Source organism: Giraffa tippelskirchi, chromosome 8, assembly GCF_054371585.1.
Source record: "Giraffa tippelskirchi isolate mGirTip1 chromosome 8, T2T-mGirTip1v1.2.pri, whole genome shotgun sequence".
Lineage (NCBI taxonomy): Eukaryota > Metazoa > Chordata > Mammalia > Artiodactyla > Giraffidae > Giraffa > Giraffa tippelskirchi.
This window is the reverse complement of record NC_137282.1, coordinates 42,548,142-42,571,462: the sequence shown is the minus strand read 5'-3', so window position 1 is coordinate 42,571,462 and position 23,321 is coordinate 42,548,142. Positions and strand designations below refer to the sequence as shown.

The 23,321-nt window shown below is 36.5% G+C and overlaps 1 long non-coding RNA gene across 1 annotated transcript in view; it reads left to right on the top strand.

Moving 5' to 3' along the window:
• Nucleotides 1-23,074, top strand: part of LOC145516428 (uncharacterized) — a 372,999-nt gene extending 349,925 nt beyond the window's left edge. Inside the window, exon 2 of the long non-coding RNA XR_014061381.1 lies at nt 21,810-23,074. This is a non-coding gene — a long non-coding RNA (uncharacterized LOC145516428). The remainder of the gene's footprint in view (nt 1-21,809) is intronic.
• Nucleotides 23,075-23,321: the final 247 nt, after the last annotated feature.

Here is a 23,321-nt window from a genome sequence, read left to right as displayed (position 1 = left end):
TATATCCTTATTTTTTATAAAAAGGAGCTCTTCAGTTAGATGGGGAAAGAATATGTTAAACACTATGAAAATGGAGATTGATGTGTTCTGTTTTAGGTTTGCTATGTTGAGATATATATGTATATATATATATGTATACCGGAGAAGGCAATGGCACCCCACTCCAGTACTCTTGCCTGGAAAATCCCGTGGATGGAGGAGCCTGATAGGCTACAGTCCATGGGGTTGCTAAGAGTCGGACACGACTGAGTGACTTCACTTTCACTTTTTCCTTTCATGCACTGGAGAAGGAAATGGCAACCCACTCCAGTATTCTTGCCTAGAGAATCCCAGGGACAGGGGAGCCTGGTGGGCTGCCATCTATGGGGTCGCACAGAGTCGGACACGACTGAAGCGACTTAGCAGCAGTAGCAGCAGCAGCATATATATATACACACACATATACAACTGAACATTCTAGAATTTGACATTGGTCATACTGTTATTAAAATAGATGTCTCTGCCTATCACAAATGCGCGCGCGCGCACACACACACACACACACACACACACACACACACACACACACTCACACACACACACATTTCCTTCTTTGTAACAGAAAGTAAAAAGAATAGCCCAAACTCCAAATGAATTGCAAAGTTATACAATTTCCTCCCATCCTAGAAAACAAATCAGAGATAAAACAGGGAAAAATAATGCACCAAAGGGCAATTTAGGCTAATATCTGTTGTACACAGAAATGTTCATTTTCATTCAGTGTGCCTAACTCTGAGGATGAATCTCCTTGTCTTGGAACCAGTATCATCGTAATAACTGAGGTTGTCATGTGGACTGGATAGCAAACCTTAGCAGGGCACTGACCTTATTTAGGCTCGATCTTACATCTAGGCTACCAGATGAGTGTTTCTAATCAAAGTGGTCTATCCTGTTTATTAGGAATAAAAATATTGTAGTTCAAGGACAAAACTCAACATAGTTAATTTGTAGATTGTATCATTGTCTATAATACCATCTGGTTGTCTTTGGATGATAGTAGATGATAGATCAAAAATTCAGTATTTGGAATTAAAGATAAATGCCTTTCATCACTGGACTTCTAAGCAGAATTTTTTTAAAAACTGGTTCTTAAAGCCAGTGCTATTTTAAATGTTGGAAGACACATCAGGGTGATAACTGAAAACAAACAGAAACTTTTTCTCATTTATTTTAGGTAGCTGTGTCAAATTTTGCCTTGCTAGAAAACAACCAAGTTTAATTGTACCAGAATAGGCAATCCAGCTGACATTTTTATAGCCATTTACACAGCAATATCTACCTAAAAAATTATTTTTGAAAATGCAAAAAAATTTGCATATGTAAATTTCATATATTAAATTAAACTGCAGTCTCAAATTAGAAAGGAAAGGGTGGTGTTTTACATAAGTGGTTCTGGAATAACTATAGAGTCGTGTGGAAAAATTTAAAATTGGATTTGTTCCTCATAGCATATATCAAGATATGCAGTTCAAGTGGATCAAAGATTTTAATTTGAAAATAAAACCAGGCAAATTATGGAACAACATGTGAGTAAATCCCACCCAACAAGTAGGGGATATATACTATTATACTTCTAGGTGATTAAAAAGAAAATATGGACACATTTAATGATATAAAATTTCTTAAAAAGTATGTTAAAAAATATGATAGCGGAGTAAAAAGGCCTACCGCCCACTGGGAAATTTCCGTATTTGCAAAACATATTCTAAATATGTGAGATTCTTAAAGCAAGAAAAAAAAAAGGTTAAAAAATATACTAGAGCTATGAACAAACATTTCATAAATATAACTCATTATACATATATTTGTATTCATATGTCAAATAAAATAAATTCATGCTAAAACAACACTAAAATACTCTGAGAACTACAAATGCATTTGTTTTGGGAGAAAATAATCTAAAGAGATATTTAGAAAGTTTTGAGCAACATTAATCAAAATAAGACCTCTCATAAAAATTTTGAAAATTAAATCTCTAACAATTACTACCAGAACAATGCAAATTTTTGTTCCATTCATGAATAAAGTTAAAAAGAAACATACTACATATCCATAGTAGGAAGATTTCAGCATGCAAAGCACTTCAACACTTAAGAATGCAGTGTTGAAAGCTATATGCTAGCATAAATAGTTTTAATATATATGTATGTCAAAATTCTAACATGACATTATATATTATTTTCTAATTAAAAAAAATCTTATAAACTAACCAGGCTTCCCTGGTGGCACCTATGGTAAAGAATCCACCTGCATCCGGCAGACCTGGGTTTGATCCTTGGGTTGGGAAGATCCCCTGGAGGAGGGCACAGCAACCTACTCAGGTATTCTTGTCAGGAGACTCTCCACTGAGCACTTAAGAACTGATGCTTTTGAACCATGGTGTTGGAGAAGACCCCTGAGAGCCCCTTGGACAGCAAGGAGATCAAACCAGTCAATTCTAAAGGAAATCAATCCTGAATATTCACTGTAAGGACTGATGCTGAATCTGAAGCTCCATACTTTGACAACCTGATGGAAAGAACTGATTCACTGGAAAAGACCCCGATTCTAGGAATGATTGAAGGCAGGAGAAGGGGATGACAGAGGATGAGATGGTTGGATGGCATCACTGACTCCATTGACATGAGTTTGAGCAAGCTCTGGTAGTTGGTGATGGACAGGAAAGCCTGGCATGCTCCAGTCCATGGGGTCTCAAATGGTCAGACACAACTGAGCGACTGAACTGACCTAAATTGAGGAAACTGACCAGTTTGTTTTTTTTTTTAATACATTTACTATGAGTGCAGCATTCATGCTTAAATGTTCCTCAGAAGAAAAAATACAATGTTCTCTTCTATACTTCAATTTTTATTTTACCACGGAACAGAAAGGAATTTAAATATGAGTTGCACCCACATTATTTTAAATTAACTGATACCCAGAAAATAGCTTCTTTAAACTTCCACAAAGAAACATTTGCTAAATCCAGAGTAAGGCATCCTATCCAGGTGAATTTCTTCTGTTTTCCTCTTCATGACCTAATTTGCTTCCTTTCATTATCTACTTACTTGTTTACATTTGCTTAAACTCATTTTGATATATTGTGATAATCATATATATCTCCTGTTGTTTTGTGTTAAAGCTCTTTTGAAAAAATTCTTGTCTCATGATATTGCCATTTGAGTTTGCTGTAATTGCCCCTTTTGTAAAAATGATATTTCATATTGGGAGAACATTACTACACTAATTCCATCCTCTTCCCAAGAAATTGATACTTTATCATTTATATTTTTATGAAAGGTACAAAATGTGAAGTCAGCAAATTTCAAAAATTATTACAATACTTATAATGGTACGAGGCAAAGACTCATTGAGTAGGCCTCCTATGTACATTTTATTGATATTTTTGGAACACTGAAGTGGAGCACATACGATAACAACATCCAAAACGAAAGAATCACACATCTTAAGTTCAACTCCAAATGATTTATTCTCATCTATGTCTTTCTTAAGAGTTTTCTTCTTTCTTCTTTAGTGACAAACATAAACTTTCACATCTTTCATTTATTAGTATGTGTTTAAAAATATCATATTAAACAAATCCTCAAATAAAAATAAGGGTCCTAGTAAAAGATTTGCCTACTTTCCTTCTTTGAAACTCAGGCTATATAATAAAAATCTCCTGCCACAATTCATATATCAAAAGTCAGTGAGAGTCTCATCTTAGAATTAATGACAAAACAGCACGATATTAGTTCTGACATCAACTGCTGCCTTTGAGCAATGAATTTCCACTTAGCCAACCATTATTTCTATTTAATCAAAATAATTGCCTCTGAAAATCCCAAACACTGGAACTGGCTGGAAGGAAAAGAGAACAGAATTTTTAAAAAATTTTGTTATAGCCAATCTTGAAGATATATTAAAAGTGAGGAGAATAATATAGTCAGTGCACATGTAGCAATTTACTATTTTTCTGCAATTATCCATGTGACCAATTTTTTTTTTTTTATAATCCATATATTTCTCCTGATGGATTATTTTGAAGCAAATTCCAGAGTCATATAAATTCACTGATAAACATGTTAATATATATCTGTAAAAAACAAGGACTCATGAACTATGTACTTAAAACACTATTAATAAACCTAAAACAAGAAGTATAACTTCCTAATGTTATCAAAATCTACTCTCTTTGTATCCATCACTATTGAATAAACTGTGTATAGTGTTACTAACATCCTGTATTACTTCTGATTGTATTCCTGTAGAATTGTTAAACAATTGCCCTTATCATCATATTATTTCTAAATTGGCAATTATATTTAAAGAATTGGTTTAATTCTCCCATCTCTTTCTTTCTCTCTGTCTCACTCACTTTCAGCAAAAATACTTGGTAGTTTTTTTTTTTTTTCCCCTCACATATAATTTGTCTTTTATTTGTGATGTCAAAAGCTATTGATGATCATGCTTTAGCTCTTTGATCTTTTTACTGATTGCACACTGATGACATTTTAATTCTACGTTTTTTACATTTATGAGCTAAAATAATCCCATAGAGATAGGCTTACTGATCTAAAATATTTATACATTTCAATCACTTATGTTATTACTCTTATTGATTCTCAAAGTGTCCTATTATTGACCTGTTAGGACTTCAAACTGACTACTGACTTCTTTATAAACTTTCAGAGCCTTTGATAATTTAAAAAATCTCAGTCTTTGATAATTTACTTGCTTTCTTCTATAACAAGATATTTATAGAGATCTAAGCAATCTGGAACACTTTAATATTGAAATTTCTGTTATTAATAATTAAGCCAGGAGAGTAAGTATAAATTACAAACATCCTAAACTATCCAAGATGGCTGCATGGTGCTGGAGCGACTGTGAGGAGATATCCCATGTCCAAGGGTAAAGGAGTAGCCCCAGCAAGATGGTAGGAGGAGCAAAATCACATTTAGAATCAAACCCTTTACCTGCCAGAGATGCTTAGAGGGCTCAAACAGACCTTGTGTGCACCGGGACCCAGAGACCCCCACAGAGACTGAGACAGAACTATGTTCGGGTGTCTCCTGAGGAGGTACAGGTCGGCAGTGGGGACAGGGTCTCTGGGTGCAGTAGACATGGGTATGGCATAAGCCCTTTTGGAGGAGGTCGCCATTAACTCACCATAGAGCTGCCAGAACTTACACACGACTGGGGAAACAGACTCTGGAGGTGAGGGGAGGGCACAAACAGAACCTTGCTCGAGAAGACCCAGGATAAAGGAGCAGTGACCCCACAAAAGACTGACCCAGATTTTCCCGTGAGTGTCCCGTGAGTGTCTCTGGCGAGGTGTGGGTCGGTGGTGGCCTGCTGCAGGGTTGGAGGCACTGAATATAAGGCAGTCCCCATTATCTTCATCACCTCCACCATAGTTTTTCCTCAGGTCAAATAACAGGGAGGGAACACAGTCCTGCCCTTCAACAGAAAATTGGATTAAAGATTTAGAGCATGGCCCTGCCCATCAGAACAAGACCCAGTTTTCCCCTCAGTCATTCTATCCCATCAGGAAGCTTCCATAAGCCTCTTATCCTTTTCCATCAGCGGGCAGACAGACTGAAACCAAAATCTCAGAAAAACAACCATCTGATCACATGGACCACAACCTTGTCTAACTCAATGAACTATGAGCCATGCCCTGTAGGGCCACCCAAGATGGACAGGTCATGATGGAGAGTCCTGACAAAACATGGTCCGCTGGAGAAGGGAATGGCAAACCAATTCAGTATTCTTTCCTTGAGAAACCCATTAACAGTATGAAAAGGCAAAAAGATAGGAAACTGAAAGATTGTCTCCCCAGGTTTGTAGGTGCCCAATGTGCTACTGGAGATCAGTGGAGAAATAACTCTGGAAAGAATGAAGAGATGGAGCCAAATCAATAACAACACCCAATTGTGGATGTGACTAATGATGGAAGTAAAGTCTGATGCTGCAAAGATCAATATTGTATTGGAAACTGGAATGTTAGGTCCACAATCAAGGCAAATTGGAAGCAGTCAAACAGGAAATGGCAAGAGTGAAGATTGACATTTTAGGAATCAGAGAACTAAAATGGACTAGAATGGGTGAATTTAACTCAGATGACCTTTATATCTAATACTGTGGACAACAGTCCCTTAGAAGAAATGGAGTAGCCATCATAGTCAACAAAAGATTTTGAAAAGCAGTACTTGGATGCAGTCTCAAAAACGACAAAATGATCTGTTTGTTTCCAAGGCAAACCATTCAATATCACAGTAATCCAAGTCTATGCCTCCACCAATAATGCTGAAGTTGAAATTGAACAGTTCTATGAAGACCTACAAGACTTTCTAGAACTAACACCCAAGAAAGATGTCCTTTTCATTATAGGGGACTGGGATGCAAAGCTAGGAAATCAAGAAATACCTGGAGTAATGGGCAAATTTGGCCTTGAAGTACAGAATGAAGCAGGACAAAGGCTAATAGAGTTTTGCCAAGAGAACATACTGGTTAGGGCAAACCACATGGACATCACCAGATGATCAATACCAAAATCAGATTGATTATATTCTTTGCAGCCAAAGATGGAGAAGCTCTATACAGTCAGCAAAAACAAGATCAGGAGCTGACTACAGCTCAGATCATGAACTCCTTATTGCCAAATTCAGACTTTAATTGAAGAAAGTGTGGAAAACCACTAGACCACTCAGGTATGACCTAAATCAAATTCCTTAACTATACAGTAGAAGTGACAAATAGATTCAAGGGATTAGAACTGATAGAGTGTCTGAAGAACTATGGACCAAGGTTTCTGACATTGTACAGGAGGCAGTGATCAAGATCATATCCAAGAAAAAAAAAAATGCAAAAGATCACACACAAGAAAAAGAAATGCAAAAAGGCAAAATTGTTGTCTGAGAAGGTCTTACAAACAGCTATGAAAATAAAAGAAACAACAGGCAACAGAGATAAGGAAAGATATAACCATTAGAATGAAGAGTTCCAAAGAATAGCAAGGAGAGATAAGAAAAGCTTCCTCAGTGATCAATGTAAAGAAATAGAGGAAAACAACAGAATGGGAAAGACTAGAGATTTCTTCAAGAAAATTAGAGATACCAAGGGAAATTTTCATGCAAAGATGGCCACAATAAAGGACAGAAATTGTATGGACCTAACAGAAGCAGAAGATATCAAGAAGATCTGGCAAGAATACACAGAAGAACTATACAAAAAAGAACTTCACGACCCAGATACTCACCCAGATAATCTAGGTGATCACTCATCTAGAGCCAGACATCTTGGAATGTGAAGTAAAGTGGGCCTTAGGAAGCATCACTACAAATAACTAGTGGAGGTGATGGAATTCCAGTTGAGCTCTTTTGAATCCTAAAAGATGATGCTGTGAAAGTGCTGCACTCAATCTGCCAGCAAATTTGGAAAGTGCAGCAGTGGCCACAGGACTGGAAAAGTCAGTTTTGATTCCAGTCCCAAAGAAAGGCAATGTCAAAGAATGCTCAAACTACCGGACAATTGCACTCATCTCACACGCTAGCAAAGTAATGCTCAAAATTCTCCAAGCCAGGTTTCAACAGTATGTGAACCGTGAACTTCCAGATGTTCAAGCTGGTTTTAGAAAAGGCACCAGAGGAACCAGAGATCAACTTGCCAACATCCATTGGAACATCAAAAAAGCAAGAGAGTTCCAGAAAAACATCTACTTCAGCTTTATTGAATATGCCAAAGCCTTTGACTGTGTGGATCACAACAAACTGTGGAACATTCCTCCAGATGAGAATACCAGACCACCTGACCTGACTCCTGAGAAACCTGTATGAAGGCTAAGAAGCAACAGTTCGAACTGGACATGGAACAACAGACTGGTTCCAAAGTGGTAAAGGAGTATGTCAAGGCTGCATGTTGTCACCCTGCTTATTTAACTTATAAGCAGAGCACATCATGAGAAACTCTGGGCTAGATGAAGCACAAGTTGGAATCAAGATTTCCAGGAGAAATATCAATAACCTTAGATATGCAGATGACACCTCCCTTATGGAAGAAAGTGAAGTAGCACTAAAGAGCCCCTTGATGAAAGTGAAAGAGGAGAGTGAAAAAGTTGGCTTAAAACTCAACATTCAGAAAACTAAGATCATGGTATCCGGTCCCATCACTTCATGGCAAATAGATGGGGAAACAGTGGAAACGGTGACAGACTTTATGTTTTTGGGCTCCAAAATCACTGCAGATGTTGACTGCAGCCATGAAATTAAAAGTCTCTTGCTCCTTGGAAGAAAAGTTATGACCAACCTAGACAGCATATTAAAAAGCAGAGACATTACTTGCTGACAAAGGTCCATCTAGTCAAAGTTATGATTTTTCTGGTAGTCATGTATGAATGTGAGATTTGGACTATAAAGAAAGCTGAGCGCAGAAGAATGGATGTTTTTGAATTTTGGTGTTGGAGAAGACTCGTGAGTGTCCCTTGGACTGCAAGGAGATTAAACCAGTCCATCTTAGAGGAAATCAGTCCTGAATATTCATTGGAAGGACTGAAGCTGAAGCTGAAGCTCCAATACTTTGGCCACCTGATTGGATGAATGACTCCTTGGAAAAAGACCCTGGTTCTGGGAAAGATTAAAGGCAGGAGGAGAAGATGACGGAAGAGCATCAGATGTTTGGATGGCATCACTGACTCATTGGACATGAGTCTGAGTAAGTTCCAGGAGTTGGTGATGGACAGGCGGGCCTGGCCTGCTGCAGTCCATGGGGTCACAATGAGCCGGACTGGAGTGAGCGACTGAACTGAGCTGAACTGAACTTACACTGTTGGTGGGAATGCAAACAAGTACAGCCACAATTGACAATAGTGTTGAGATTCCTTAAAAAACTGGAAGAAGAACTGCCATACAACCCAGAATTCCCACTGTTGCGCATACACACCAAGGAAAGCAGAACTGAAAGAGACAAGTGTACCTCAATCTTCATCTCTGCACTGTTTACAGTAGCTAGGACATGGAAGCAACATAGACGTCCACTGGCAGACGAATGGGTAAGAAAGTCTTGGTACATATACACAATGGAACACTACTCAGCTATTAAAAAGAACATATTTGAGTGTGTTCTAATGAGGTGGATGAAACTGGAGCCTATTATACAGAGTGAAGTAAGTCAGAAAGAAAAACACCAATACAGTATATTAATGCATATATATAGAATTTAGAAAGATGGTAACAATGACCCTATATGTGAGATAACAAAAGAGACACAGATATAAAGAACAGACTTTTGGATTCTGTGGGAGAAGTCAACGGTGGGATGATTTCAGAAAATAGCTTTGAAACATGTATATTACCATATGTGAAATAGATGACCAGTCCAAGTTTGATGCATGAAACAGGGCACTTGAAGATGGTGCCCTGGGACAACCCAGAGGGATGGGGTGGGCAGGGAGGTGGGAGGGGGGTTTGGGACGACAGGACACATGTACACCTGTGGCTGATTCATGTCAACGTATGGCAAAAACCACCACAATATTGTAAAGTAATTAGCCTCCAATTATAATAAATAATTTTTTTTAAAAGAATACTCATTATTAACTAAACTTTTGAACTATGGATACATCAGTATAATTTAAAATTGAGGTTAATCTAATCTATGCCATTTTAATTGGGAGAATGTCCATTGGGTAACCAGTTAAAGAAAAACTGTAATACTCAAAGTAGTATATTAAACAATTCCTATTTTTTGAAACAAACACTGATGAAAATAAAATGGCTTCAGTATACTCCTCACATCCCAGCTTAAACACTACTCACTGCAAGATATAAAGAATCCCCACCCCAGAATTTGTGCTTCTGCCAAGACTCTCTTACACTAACCCCCACCCCAAAACCCCATTCATTCACTATTACCATTGCCCAAAATTGTCTCCAAAATAATACTAATTATCAGATTTTTGTAAATCGTTATTAGGAAAAATACCATTATTTCCTACAGATGTATTTTTCTTAATCACTGAAGTATTCTCCTTCTCACAGGACATCCACATCAAGTGGCTTTGCACATCTATTTTGACACTAATTCTCATCCCTCCCTGACATTCCACCCTCAAGACCATCCACTGTGATCTCTGAAATTCAAGTTCTGTAACTAGAAAAACCCTTATCTCCTCATATCCTTCTTTTAAAATGTTCTTCACTTTCCTGTCTTATATGTGTGTGTGTCTGTATGCCCTTTGATAAATTCCATATCACACCAAATCTCTCTTGAGAACTTCTCAGCTACAGAATTTCCATCTTATTCTTTTTTTTTAATAATTTTTATTTTTTGCTGAGATTCTCAATCCTTCCACTTATCATATTCATCCTCTTTGTTAAATGTTTTAAAACTTTTTCTTTTGTAATTACAAGGGATCATCATCTTTGAATTTTCCTCTTTGCTGATGAAATGCATCTTCCTGAGTTTTCAAGTATCTAACACTTTTTATCATATATGATATATTGTTGACACTACATTGTTTAGCGTATAGATTTAGCGTTGACTTTAGCTTTAGTGATAAGTTAATTTACTGACAGTACAACTTGATCTATTGGTTGCTTGGATTTGTCTCTGGTAGGCCTGTGCTAGAGGCCTAACTCTAAATCTAGGGATGGCTTTCCAGGTGGCCCAGTTGTACAGAATCCACCTGCCAATGCAGGCGATGCTGGAGACACAGGTTTAGTCCCTGGGTAAAGAAGATCTTCTGAAGAAGGAATTAGCAACCTGCTCCATTATTCTTGCTTGGAAAATTCCATAGACAGAGGAGGTTGGTGAGCTACAGTCCACAGGGTCACAAAGAGTCAGACACTGCTGAGCACACAGTCTGGGTGTTACCTTATGTATACAGTAACCTTGCAAAGAAAGCAGAGCCCTTCTTGGGTCTGAACTGAATTCCTAGAGTGGTCAGTGAGGCGCCTTCGTTCTGGCTGGTTGTTCCCAGCGTTGTGCAGTCTCCGGACCTCTGTGGAGTACACCTTGTACGTCTAACTTACTCCAGGAATCAGACTAGAACTGCTGTTGTCCAAGTCCTGAAAACAGTTGCTTCATATGTTATCTATAATTTTAAATTTATTCTCAATAGGAGGGTAGTTTGATACCCAATAATTCATCATTGCTAGTCTATTATTACTTGATGAAACTTTTAAAACAAAGTAAAATAATAATTGCTACAATAAATAAGATCATTGTTACTTAAAAATGAAAATTAATATCTCATACACACTTTTTAAAAAGGTAAATGTTGCTTTTCATTTTTAAACCATGTGTTTTATCCAAGGACATTTATTTTAGTATTATGATATTTCTACTAAGTTCAAGTTTCAATTCAAAACTTGTCATCTGTTATCTATTCTTAGCACTAGTATCATTGTTTTGCAGAATGAAAAACTTGATGAAGTGTCAAATACAGCTCAGTTTCAGGATAACTGAAAATACCAAATATAATACAATTAATATGCACTTCAATCTTATATTCTTATTGGCAAATTTTTTTTATTCTATACAGTGACAGGAATGCATCAGGTGTCTATTTAAATAATCAAATTTCTGACACCGTAACATAATATTTAATTTTAGTTCCCCACAAAGAGTTACAGTTAACAATTTGCTAATTCATTCTAATTCTTTTTAAAACTTTATTTTTTTTAATTTTAATATAATTGTCAATTTTCCCTAGAGCATCAATTATTTAAAATAAATTGTGAAAAATGCAAATTTCTAAATTAATTGTATTTAATAGTTATTGTATAGAAAAACACTTTTTAAAAACTGAGATTAATCTATAATAAATTGTCTAAAGAATTAATATGTATTATCTGATTTTTGAGGACTATCACTACTATTGGGTCTTAGAAATCCTTAAGAAAAGGCAGTTATGAGATATGTGGAGAAGTGAGGAAAAACTTTAAAGATTATAGCTTTCTTATTCAGTAGTTCATAATAGATGAGATTAAATTTAGCCATCTTTTAAAATTCTTTGTTGTTTTGTTCAGTCGCTAAGTTGTTGCAACCTTATGCACTGCAACACACCAGCCTCCACTGTCTCCTGGACTTTGCTCAAATGCATGTCCTTCGAGTGGGTGATGCTATCTAACCATTTCATCCTCTGCCAGACCTTCTCCTTTTGGCTTCCATCTTTCCCAGCATCAGGGTTTTTTCCAATTAGTTGGCTGTTTGCATCAGGTGGCCAAAGTATTGGAGCTTCAGCTTCAGCATCAGTCCTTCCAATCAATAGTCAGGGTTGATTTACTTTTAGGATTGACTGGTTTGATCTCCTTGCAGTCCAAGGGGCTCTCAAGAGTCATCTCCAGTGCCACAATTCAAAAGCATCAATTCTTTGGTGCTCAGTCTTCTTTACAGTCCAGCTCTAACATCTGTGCATGACTACAGGAAAGATCATAACTTTGACTACATGAACCACTGGTTTTTAGTACACTGTTTAAGTTTGTCACAGCTTTTCTTCCAAGGAGCGAACATCTTTTAATTTCAGGGCTTCAGTCATCATCCTAAAATTCTTAGGATAATACTATTTGTATCTCACTCTGTGTAGCAATAAACAGTAGTCACCACACATATGTTACATTTTTTATTTATATACCATATGTCTCTGAAAGAAAAACAAAAATGTTTGATCATGCACACTCACTAAACTTTACTGTTATGTAGAGATTTTTTGCATAACCGTAAATTAACTTCAAATATATTCTAAGATTCTCTCTCATTTTGTGGGTTGTAGAAAAGAATATTTTTAAACATTTAAATGCTTGAACAAGTTGTCTAAGAGTAACTGACTGGAGAACTATTGAAGTCTTCATTTTATATTTGCTTTACTGTGTGTCCTGTAAAATAAAAAATCATTAGTTACTTTAAATCCTGGCAAATAGAACACTTATTGAATAAGTTTAGCTAATGAATTCAAATACCTTTGCCCCAATGGTGGATACTTTGATTGTATCATGTCAATTAGATGGATATTGACTTGGGTTTACTTCTATGATTGAATGGCAATGCTAATTATAGTTACCATTGCAGATCATATTTAATAGTAAAGGTGTCCTCAGTTATTAATTTTAGGAATTATTTTCTCAGTATTCTGGTTATTAACTAATTTTGAATTAGCAGATTTGATTATAACAGCTGGTTTTCTTTTAAGTTTAAGCTTGAATTAATTACGGAATATTTGTAGTTTTAAATAATTAACATTGAGACAGTATAATTTATTAGGTGTGAGAAATAAACTATAACATGAAAGTCAGTAGTTTTATTAAAAGAATAATCCTGATAAAAGGGAAGTAGAACATATTAGAAGGAAAAGAGAAAGAGAAAGTTATCTTTGGGGTTGAAATGAACAGAATCCATGACAAAAATCAGAGAACTTTGAAATATGAACTTGATATTTGATCCAGGATGGGAAAAATAGAAAAGGAGAAATTCAGGTCAAAATTAGTTGGGGCTGTAGATTTCTACTGCCTTCCCAAGTGCCACAGTTGATAATCTGCCTGCCAAGGCAGGAGACTCGGATTTGATCCCTGGTTCACGAAGATCCCCTCAAGTAGGAAATGGCAACCCACTCCAGTATTCTTGCCTGGCAAATTCCATGGAGAGAGGAGCCTGACAGGCTACAGTACACGGGCCACAAAGAATAATGCACAACTAGTACACATGCATGCATAGATTTCTACTATTTTATTGACAACAAAGTATAGGGACAATTGCATGAAGATATGGATTTCACTGGGCTTTCCTGGTGGTTCAGATGGTAAAGAATCCACCTGCAATGCAGGAGACCTAGTTCCATTCCTGGGTTGGGAAGATCCCCTGGAGGAGGGCATGGCAACCCACTCCAGTATTCTTGCCTGGAGAATCCCATGGAGAGAGGAGCCTGGCAGGCTACAGTCCATGGAGTTGCAAAGAGTCAGACATGACTGAGTGGCAGCACATGGATTTTATTATTAGTACAGACTTTTTCCCCCTATCTGGCTATTATAATTGCTAAAATAACTAATTTCGAATGCAATTCCATTTATAAAATAATTTCTAATTTCTATACTTCTAGTCCCAATTATGGAGAAGGAAGTGGCAACCCTCTCCAGTATTCTTGCCTGGAGAATCCCAGGGACGGGGGAGCCTGGTGGGCTGCTGTCTATGGGGTCGCACAGAGTTGAACACGACTGAAGTGACTTAGCAGCAGCCGCAGCAGTCCCAATTAAGATGGCATACATTCATTCTTCTCTTATTCTAGCTGTTAAATAAAATGAAATACTTTGGAAATAATTTTATAATCATAAAAGTGCTCTGAAAGGTAGAAAGAACTTTTAGGGTTAAGGACCTTAAATCTTGAAGAAACGCTTTGGTGAGTTCCCAGAGTTTTAGGTTTACCCAGAACTCCCAGCAGGCAGAGAAAACATGAACACGGAAAAATATCTGCCCTCTGACCAAAAGACTAGGAAAGGGTGGGTTCAGTAGAGACATAGTAGGGAGATTCATCAACTGATTCATACCCAGTGGCAGTGACAGCACCAGCGGGGCAGGCAGATAGTTCCATCCAACACTCAACACCTCTGGCAACCACAGAACTGATTTGAGCACATCCAAGCTACAGTCCATGGGATCGCTAAGAGTCGGACACGACTGAGCGACTTCACTTTCACTTTTCCCTTTCATGCACTGGAGAAGGAAATGGCAACCCACTCCAGTATTCTTGCCTGGAGAATCCCAGGGACGGGGGAGCCTGGTGGGCTGCCGTCTATGGGGTCGCACAGAGTCGGACACGACTGAAGCGACTTAGCAGCAGCATCAAGCTCCAAGCTGGGCTTCCTGGTGACGCTTGTGTTAAAGAACCTGCCTGCCAATGAGGGATATGTAAGAGACATGGATGGGTTCGATACCTGGGTTGGGAAGATCTCCTGGAGAAGGTCACGGCAACCCATTCCAGTGTTCTTGCCTGGAGAATCCCATGGACAGAGGAGCCTGGTAGACTATGATCCATAGGATCTGAAAGGATCGGACATAACTGAAGTGACTTACCTTGCAAGCTCCAAGTCACGTATTTTGTGGTTTCCTCCAAAAGCAGAAAGTGAACTAGTCTCAGGATTTACTGATTTTCACCAAGTGACAGAGGCTACCCAGACAGGTATTTCCTTCCCCACAAGAGCATTAGCAAAGATGAACTGGAAGCTTATGACACCATGTATATGGTGAACAGTTCAGAGGAAACATTCTCCACCCAACTTCCTCACCACCTACATAGCAACATGGGCAGCACCGGCAGGGTAGAAGGAGCTTTCCTGGGGGCAGAGGAAGAAAGACCCGACAAGAGGTGCAAAGGCTGAATGAGTTAAGACGTCAGTGGGCTACAGTTTACAAATTTAGGCCAGAACTTACATACTAAACTTCAATAGGGCAAAGACCTAATGAAATAGATTTAAATAGGATCCTAATACAGTACCCAAAACAATAAAAATCAAAAATCTTTCATTATATCTAGAACCAGAGAAGATCACAACTAAAAGACAAGTGATGCCAAGTCTGAGATGAATACAGATGTTGAACCACTTTCAATATACATCATAAAGACGTTTTGACAAGTAACTAGCTTAATTTTTTGGAGTAGCTCTTTTATATGACGTTCTTTTCTGTTTCAAAAATTATATAGAAACTGGGAGTTTTTGAGACCATAACGCACATCTGCTCTTTCTAACCTTCTCACTGAAATACAAGTTCACAATTAGATCTCCCTTGGAATTTGGGTAGTGGATAGAAAATCTTATCTAGTGACTTTTATTCCAAATTCCAAACTTGACAATTTGATTTTGATTCCAGGTGGTTCTCAACCCTGTCTGTAAACCTGAGTTATCAAGTGAGCTTTTAGTAAATAGATGCCTAGATTTACCCTCAAATGAATTAAAACAAAATCTGGCAGTTTGTTTTCAAATCTATGATTTTTCAAAGTCACCAAAATGATTCTAATGTTCAGCTATGATTTAAAAAATAATAAATTAAGACAGAATGTATAAGTGAAAGTGTTAGTCACTCAGTAATGGCTGACCTCTCTGACCCCATGGACTGTAGCCTGCCAGGTTCCTCTGTCCATGGAATTCTTCAGGCAAAAATACTGGAGTGGACAACCATTCCTTTCTTCAGGGGATCTTTCCAACCCAGAAATCGAACCCGGGTCTCTTGCATTGCAGACAGATTCTTTACTGTCTGAGCCACCAAGGAAGCCCTTAGAAAGTGTATCTTGTTCACTGAGTTTCTGAAACACGTTAAGTCTAGAGAATGAAACACAAGTTTTACAGCTTGAATATCTCAATTATGAACCCTACTTTAAATGTAAGAATATTTTAGTGTAGGGTTTTTCTTCTATTTGATAAAGAAATAATTTGCAAATTTTCTTCTTCCCCAAGCTAGTATCTTCAACTACTGACAATACTTTCAAAAAGGAAGCTTTCTTAGACATCTCACCACCATAATATATTTTGGTGCAATAATTTTTAAAACTATATGCATTTGATTGTGAAAATGTAACATAACCCCTCTTTCCTAAGTTTTTTTTTTTAATAGAAAAACAAAAACGAAGAGCAGGAGATGTCTGTCCATCTATCTGTCTCTCCATTTACCTATTGAGGATAGAGAGGACAGCTTGCAGCTGGCAGACAGCCGAAGGCACTCCAGATTCATCTTTAATGCTCTCTTTTATTTTAATGAACTAAAAAATTGTGATACAAAGTTCAAAAACTATTCAAAAAACTAGAAAGCTTATCTCTTTCTGGGAAATAAGATACTTTACTATCATACTATTCTCTACATATGATTTTTGGAATGTAGAGTAAAATTCATAATGAAGAATATGTACTAGTTATCTAGAGAAGGGGAGGTGGGCCATAGTGGAAGTGGATTCTTGCCTTTCATTCAATTCTGTAATTTCTCATTTCATACATTTTTCATTATTCTTACCCTTTTTCGAAAAAAAAAAATGAGAACAGTTGTTTCATTTTTAAAGAATCTTTCATTTAAAAAAAGTATTTCACCAATTATAAGATTTTGATACATGAAGCATATGCATCTCTTCTTATAGCAACCTTTTTGGGAAAGAACATACTTTGCTTCCTTTTACCTGGAATCTTCGATTTAGATGATCCTATGCAGTTAGATAGAAGAGTTACATTTTAAATTGGACATATATTAATGTAAATGCACTATCCTCTAAAACTAGGTGTAATATTTTGCAATCTACTCTCTTGTATGTTCAAGCTGTATAATGACATATTCAGAAAATCCTGCTAAGTGTTGCTCTTTTCAGCATTATGCTTTTATTTATTTTTCACTTACAATACAGCATACAACTGTCAGCAAACTGTTCAATAACAGGCACAGTGCACAGTGCGGCCTTGTTCATCTTTTTGACATTATTGGAAAGTTTTATCTCTTTAATATTTCTGTAGATTTATTCTGTTCCTAGGAATGCAAATATATGAAATGTATCTTCTATTTTTAGGTTTATAAGTCTTTATTCAGAAATAGATTTTGAAATTTAATCAACTTTTTGTCATCTATTGAGAGTAATATATGGAGTTGAAATAATGAATAGCCTTAGCTAACCAAGTTCTTAGCTGGGTATGATTTTTCAGGCACTTTGTGTAGATTTTTCCACCTTTATTCATAAGCGAGATGAAAGATTTCAGTAACATCTCCTACTCTCGTTTACTTTTTTCTTTTTTTAAATTGTATTAATTTTTTAACTGAGGAATATCTTTCACTGTACTTCAAAACAATGTATATGATAACAGATGAACTCAGTGAATTTTAAAAGAGACATAGATCTCAACATATCTTAACTCTTGAGGGAGGTTCAAAAGGGAGGGGATATATGTATACCTATGGCTGATTCATGTTGAGATTTGACAGGAAACAACAAAATTCTGTAAAGCAATTATCCTTCAATAAAAAATAAATTAAAAAAATATATATATCTTAACTCTTGTGCGTGTGTGCATGCTCAGTTGTGTCTGACTCTGCGACCCATGGACTGTAGCCCGACAGGCTCCTCTGTCCATGAAATTCTCTGGGCAAGAATACTGGAGAGGGTTGCCATTTCCCATTCCAGGGGATCTTCCCTACCTAGGAATCGAACCCGCATCTCCTGTGTCTCTTGCACTGGCAGGCAGATTCTTTATGCTGAGCCACTAGGGAAGAAACATTTTAATTCTTGTAATGATATTATGGGCAATTCAAAATTTTAGTCATTTCTTGAACTGATTTTATCAAATTATATTTAATTTAAATATCAAGCTTACATGATATTTCAAATGCAATTCTGTGTTTGTATGTAAACTACCCAGTGTATGCAGTCATTATTTTCATTTCTAACTAGCTTATTTGTGTGTTCTTTATTTGAATCTCCATTATACTTGTTAAAGCTTCATTGTATTGTTGGTATTTTCAAAGAAATAATTCTTGGTTTTAGTAATAAAGGCTGACATTTTCCTATTTCACTTTTATTGCTTCCCATATATTTAATAATTTCATCTGTAAGATAGCTGATTACTCCAATATGATTATTTTTTATTCTTTATAATGTACAAATAAATAAAATTTCCACAAATAAAAACAATAGTTTGCATAAATTATTATATCCATTTTATAAAATTTTAAAATATAGAAACTGTGGCAATATTGATATCAACCTGTAAGGATAAAGTTGAATTCTATTGAACTATTTTAGTAGTTAAATGCATAAACATTTTGTATATTTTATATATAATAAGTATTACATGTATCATATAGACATATCCATTCATCTATCTCTCATTCTCTGTGTGGGCTTCCCAGGTGGCATTAGGAGTAAAGAACTCACCTGCCAAGGCAGGAGACATAAAAGATGCAGGTTTGATCCCTGGGTTAGGAAGATCCCCTGGAGGAGGGCATGGCAACTCACTCCAGTATTCTTGCCTGGCGAATCCCATGGAAGAGGAGCCTGTTGGGCTGCAGTCCATGTGTGCTAAGGTGTTTAAGTCATGTCTAACTCTTTGCAACCCTATGGACTGTAGCCCTCCAGACTCCTCTGTCCATAAGATTCTCTAGGCAGGAATACTGGTGTGGGTTGCCATTTTCTCCTCGAGGAGATCTTCCCCATCCAGGGATCAAACTTGCATTTCTTAGGTCTCCCTGCATTAGCAGGTGGGTTCTTTGCCGCTAGAGTCACCTAGAAAGTCCCATTCTCTCTTCGTGCATGTCTTAAATATATCATACTAGTGCCACCTACATAGTCCCATTCTCTGTGTGTGCATGTCTTAAATACATCATACAGCAAGCAAAAACTCATCAAGTACTTATATGTACAAGTCAAGCTAAATCAATGCAAAAAGTCTTTTAGTAAATAAAGAGTAAACTGGATCTGGTTTAGATCAAAATGAAACTAGCTAGTTTTTCAAGGGTAGCTGCTAAAGATTTTTAATGATAATAGGAATTTCACCCAAAGAATTGTTAACTAAAATATTTCTCTGGGCATTATCACAAAAATATGTGCTTTTATGTCATTTAGAAACCTGGAGGGGAAAAACAGAGCTTATTTAGAGATAAAGAGATTAGAAGAAATAGAATAATAATGAAGTAGAGGATTTGAGTGAAAGATGATAAGTTAAAAGATGAAGTGCTTCACATAACAGGCAAAAAAAAAATCAAAATGCATAAGGGCCATTTAGCAAATAAATGAGTGGGGAATCAAAGTTTGAAATAAAGAATTACTAATGTCAGCTAGTTTAGAAGAGAATTCATGTTGAGATGTTCTAAAAAATAATGTCATTCAAAATTCACATTTAAAAGAGAAGAAAGTTTAATACATTATATAAGTTAAAACTAGAAAGAAATATAGGAATGCATCAGGAGAATCTGTTTGAAACTCAATTTCTCATCTAATCATGAAGTGGAAAATATTCTTTTGTTTGAGATGTTCTTCATTTGGTATATGGAGATATTATAAGAAGCTAAAGGCAAAAAAATATTTAAGGGATTATGGTAATGGCATTTGAAATAGCATGAAGAAATGATAGGATTATCATGAATAAAAATGTCTTGAACTGTACTTGGAATTCTATTTCTTATTTTATGTGAGTGCTTTATAATAGCAACGTATACTTGAAATGGAATATTTAGGGAACTGTACTTGATTGGAATCGTTATAGAGAATTTTTTGACAGATTCTGTTTTTGAATACTGATTCCTTCCATTTTCTGTTATATTTATGCATATATTTTTGCTTCAAATGTATTCTTTAGCCATCAACTAAGCAATTTTTATTGTGTATTATAGCAATCTCAAATGCTTGGGATTAAAAATCAAATGTGTTAAGTAAAAATATAAAGAAACCAGATCAATTAGGTTGTAATCCATGTTTGTGATTGAATTAAAGCAAATAGATTAAGACCTTAAAATGAAAAGACTCATTTTAATTTTTCTTGTATATATGCATAAGATATAATTCTGAAACAAATGTGGTATTTACAATACATTTTCTGAAACCCTTAAGAAATTAACTTTTTAGAAAGCTAGTGTAATTTACTCTTGGTTTGTGGAAAGATATGATTTTCAGATTAAACCTGTATTATGTTATTAATAATAATTTTACTGGCTGTTGAGAGATCAAAAGATCCTTCTACATTTTGGAAAGATAATCAGTCTATGCTAGTTAGTATATGATATCACTAAGCCAAGGTAAGAAATAATAATTTCATTACGTCTAATAAGTGTGTCAGTTCTGAACATGTGAGTCAAGAACTATGTTAAACATAAAGCATGACTTGAAAATATGTGAATTTGCATAATTTGTAGAAAATCATTATTTTAGGGTTAATAAAGCTTTAAAATTTTCATTTGAAGATAAATATCTACTAAAGAGAGCTGAAAGTGATTGTGATGTAGGCTGGTTGGCTAAACCATTGAAAAATTATGCTATACATCCATTAAAAAAGATACATTGAAAATAAAAGTAACTTAAATGCCAGATACAAAGATATGTACTTGAAAACGCAGATATATGTTCTCTGGGATAAATACTTCTAGGTTATCAGGGTGCCTCTGGCTATCGAAAGTGGATGAATCTTGCTCACAACCAATTATTATGTTTCTCAGATCAAATAAAATTAAGAACTTAAACAACGCTGCCTAAATGAAGGTTATTTCTGCCTGAAATACTAAACTCTGTGTTCTATATCTTAGACTGAAAATGATTGCGTGAAATGATATTACTAAAATATATATCGAAAAAGGTAAGTCTATGTGTATACATGTGTGTACGTATAAACTGTTACAGGCTTCCAAGGTGGCCCTAGTGGTAAAGAACCCACCTGCTAATGCAGGAGACATAGGAGATGCGGGTTCCATCCTTGGGTTGAAAAGATCCCCTGGAGGAGGGCATGACAACCCACTCCAGTATTCTTGCTTGGAGAATCCCCATGGGCAGAGGAGCCTGATGGGCCACCGTCCATAGCGTTGCGTAGAGTCGGACATGACTGAAGTGACTTAGCATGCAGCAAGCATAAACAGTGACCTTTAAATACATACTCCCTTAATACCATCTTGCTTTCAATTGCAGCAACACTGGGCCCCTGAATTTCACAGACAGGATTTTTGAAAGCTGTTATTTATGCCTTTCTCGTTGTTGTTTTTCTCCTTTCCAGGAGACCTCTGTCAGTGCTCTGTTGGTCATGCTTATGAAACTAACAGGCGTTGTTGCATCTCCTTCTTATTAACAGGATACTCGAGTGATGGGCAAAGACACTGTGATTTCAAGAAGGACGGCCTTGGCTTCTTCTGCAGGATCAAGCGCTGCCCGGGAAAACCTGCAGTTACTCTGGAAGCTTACAGAAAAGTCCCCCTCTTATAAAAAGGGACAGGCATGAGAGAAGGGTTCACATTTGCCACTGTGCTTCTGTCCTCTTGTCATGGATTCAACAATGGCTCTAAGGCTATAGCAGGCATCTTGTGAACAAACACAAGAGAGGAACAGATGGATAATATTCCAAGACACTTAAGACAAGAGAGAAATGGACAGATGTTGAGCTGTTAGTCATATCGTTAACCTGCCAATCCTCAGAACACCTATTTCCAGATTATAGTTGGACTACCTCCATATCTTTCTCCAAAAAGCGTTTCTAACCAGTATAAAGTAGTATTCAAATGTGATTGTTTTAGTGTTTGGTTCTAATAAGTTGGGTTTAGATAAACAAATCATCCAGAAATAATCATTAATAAAAATAGCAAGAATGTATCTAAAAAGGTTGTTTACCAACACAGGGCAGAACTGTGGCTGAATATCAGAGATGCATTGCATATGAGCTAGGAGGAAGCTGGGCTTCCGTCATAGCTCAGTGGGTAAAGAATCTACTTGCAATGCAAGAGACTTGGGTTTGATCCCTGTGTCGGGAAGTTCCCCTGGAGAAGGAAATGGAAACCTATTCCAGTATTCTTGCCTGGAGAATCCCATAGGCAGAGGAGCCTGGCAGGCTACAGTCCATGGGGTCCCAAAAACTGGACACAACTTAGCGACTAAACCACCACCAGGAGGAAGCTTGGTTAAATGTAAGCAATATATATTTAAAATGTTGAGTGTGTGGAGGAATTCCTTAGGTTCTTTTTGCATTTCACCAAACTAATCTTCAGCCATATTGTTAATCCTTCAATTGATTTACCTTTCCACTTTGTCAATCCTGTTTTTAATTAGTAAATATGCTTGCTTCCTATTTTCTTATTTAATATGGTAGATATTATATTCCCATGGCTGTTACAGTTTCAAAATATGTTACGGAAGCAAATTAGACTTTTATCTTTCTGTATATATCTAGCCTTTGTTTTAAGCATTATTTCTTAGATATGGATATCCCTATTTGTTAATTTGTGTATTTATTTTGAGGATTTTGTTCTAGTTTGATGTCTGTACCATGTGGTAATTTTTCTTGAATTTTTGAAGACTTTATAAACTACTTGTTTATATTTAGAAAATATGTCCAAGGTGACTCAATATCCATTGCTTGATTTGGTTTCTTCACTAATGTGAAATCACTATTCCTCCAGAGTGAACAGAGGTAATTATAGGCGTCCTGGTCACCATGAGTGTTTGGGGATTCACAGTCAAGCCTTCTGATCTCTGTGTTTGTAGAAAGGTTAGAAAATCTAACCTTACAGCTTCAGACAATCTCTGTCTCAGTATCACAGAGTATTATATGAGGCACTGTTCTATTTTTTTTTTAATTAAAAAATGCCCAGAG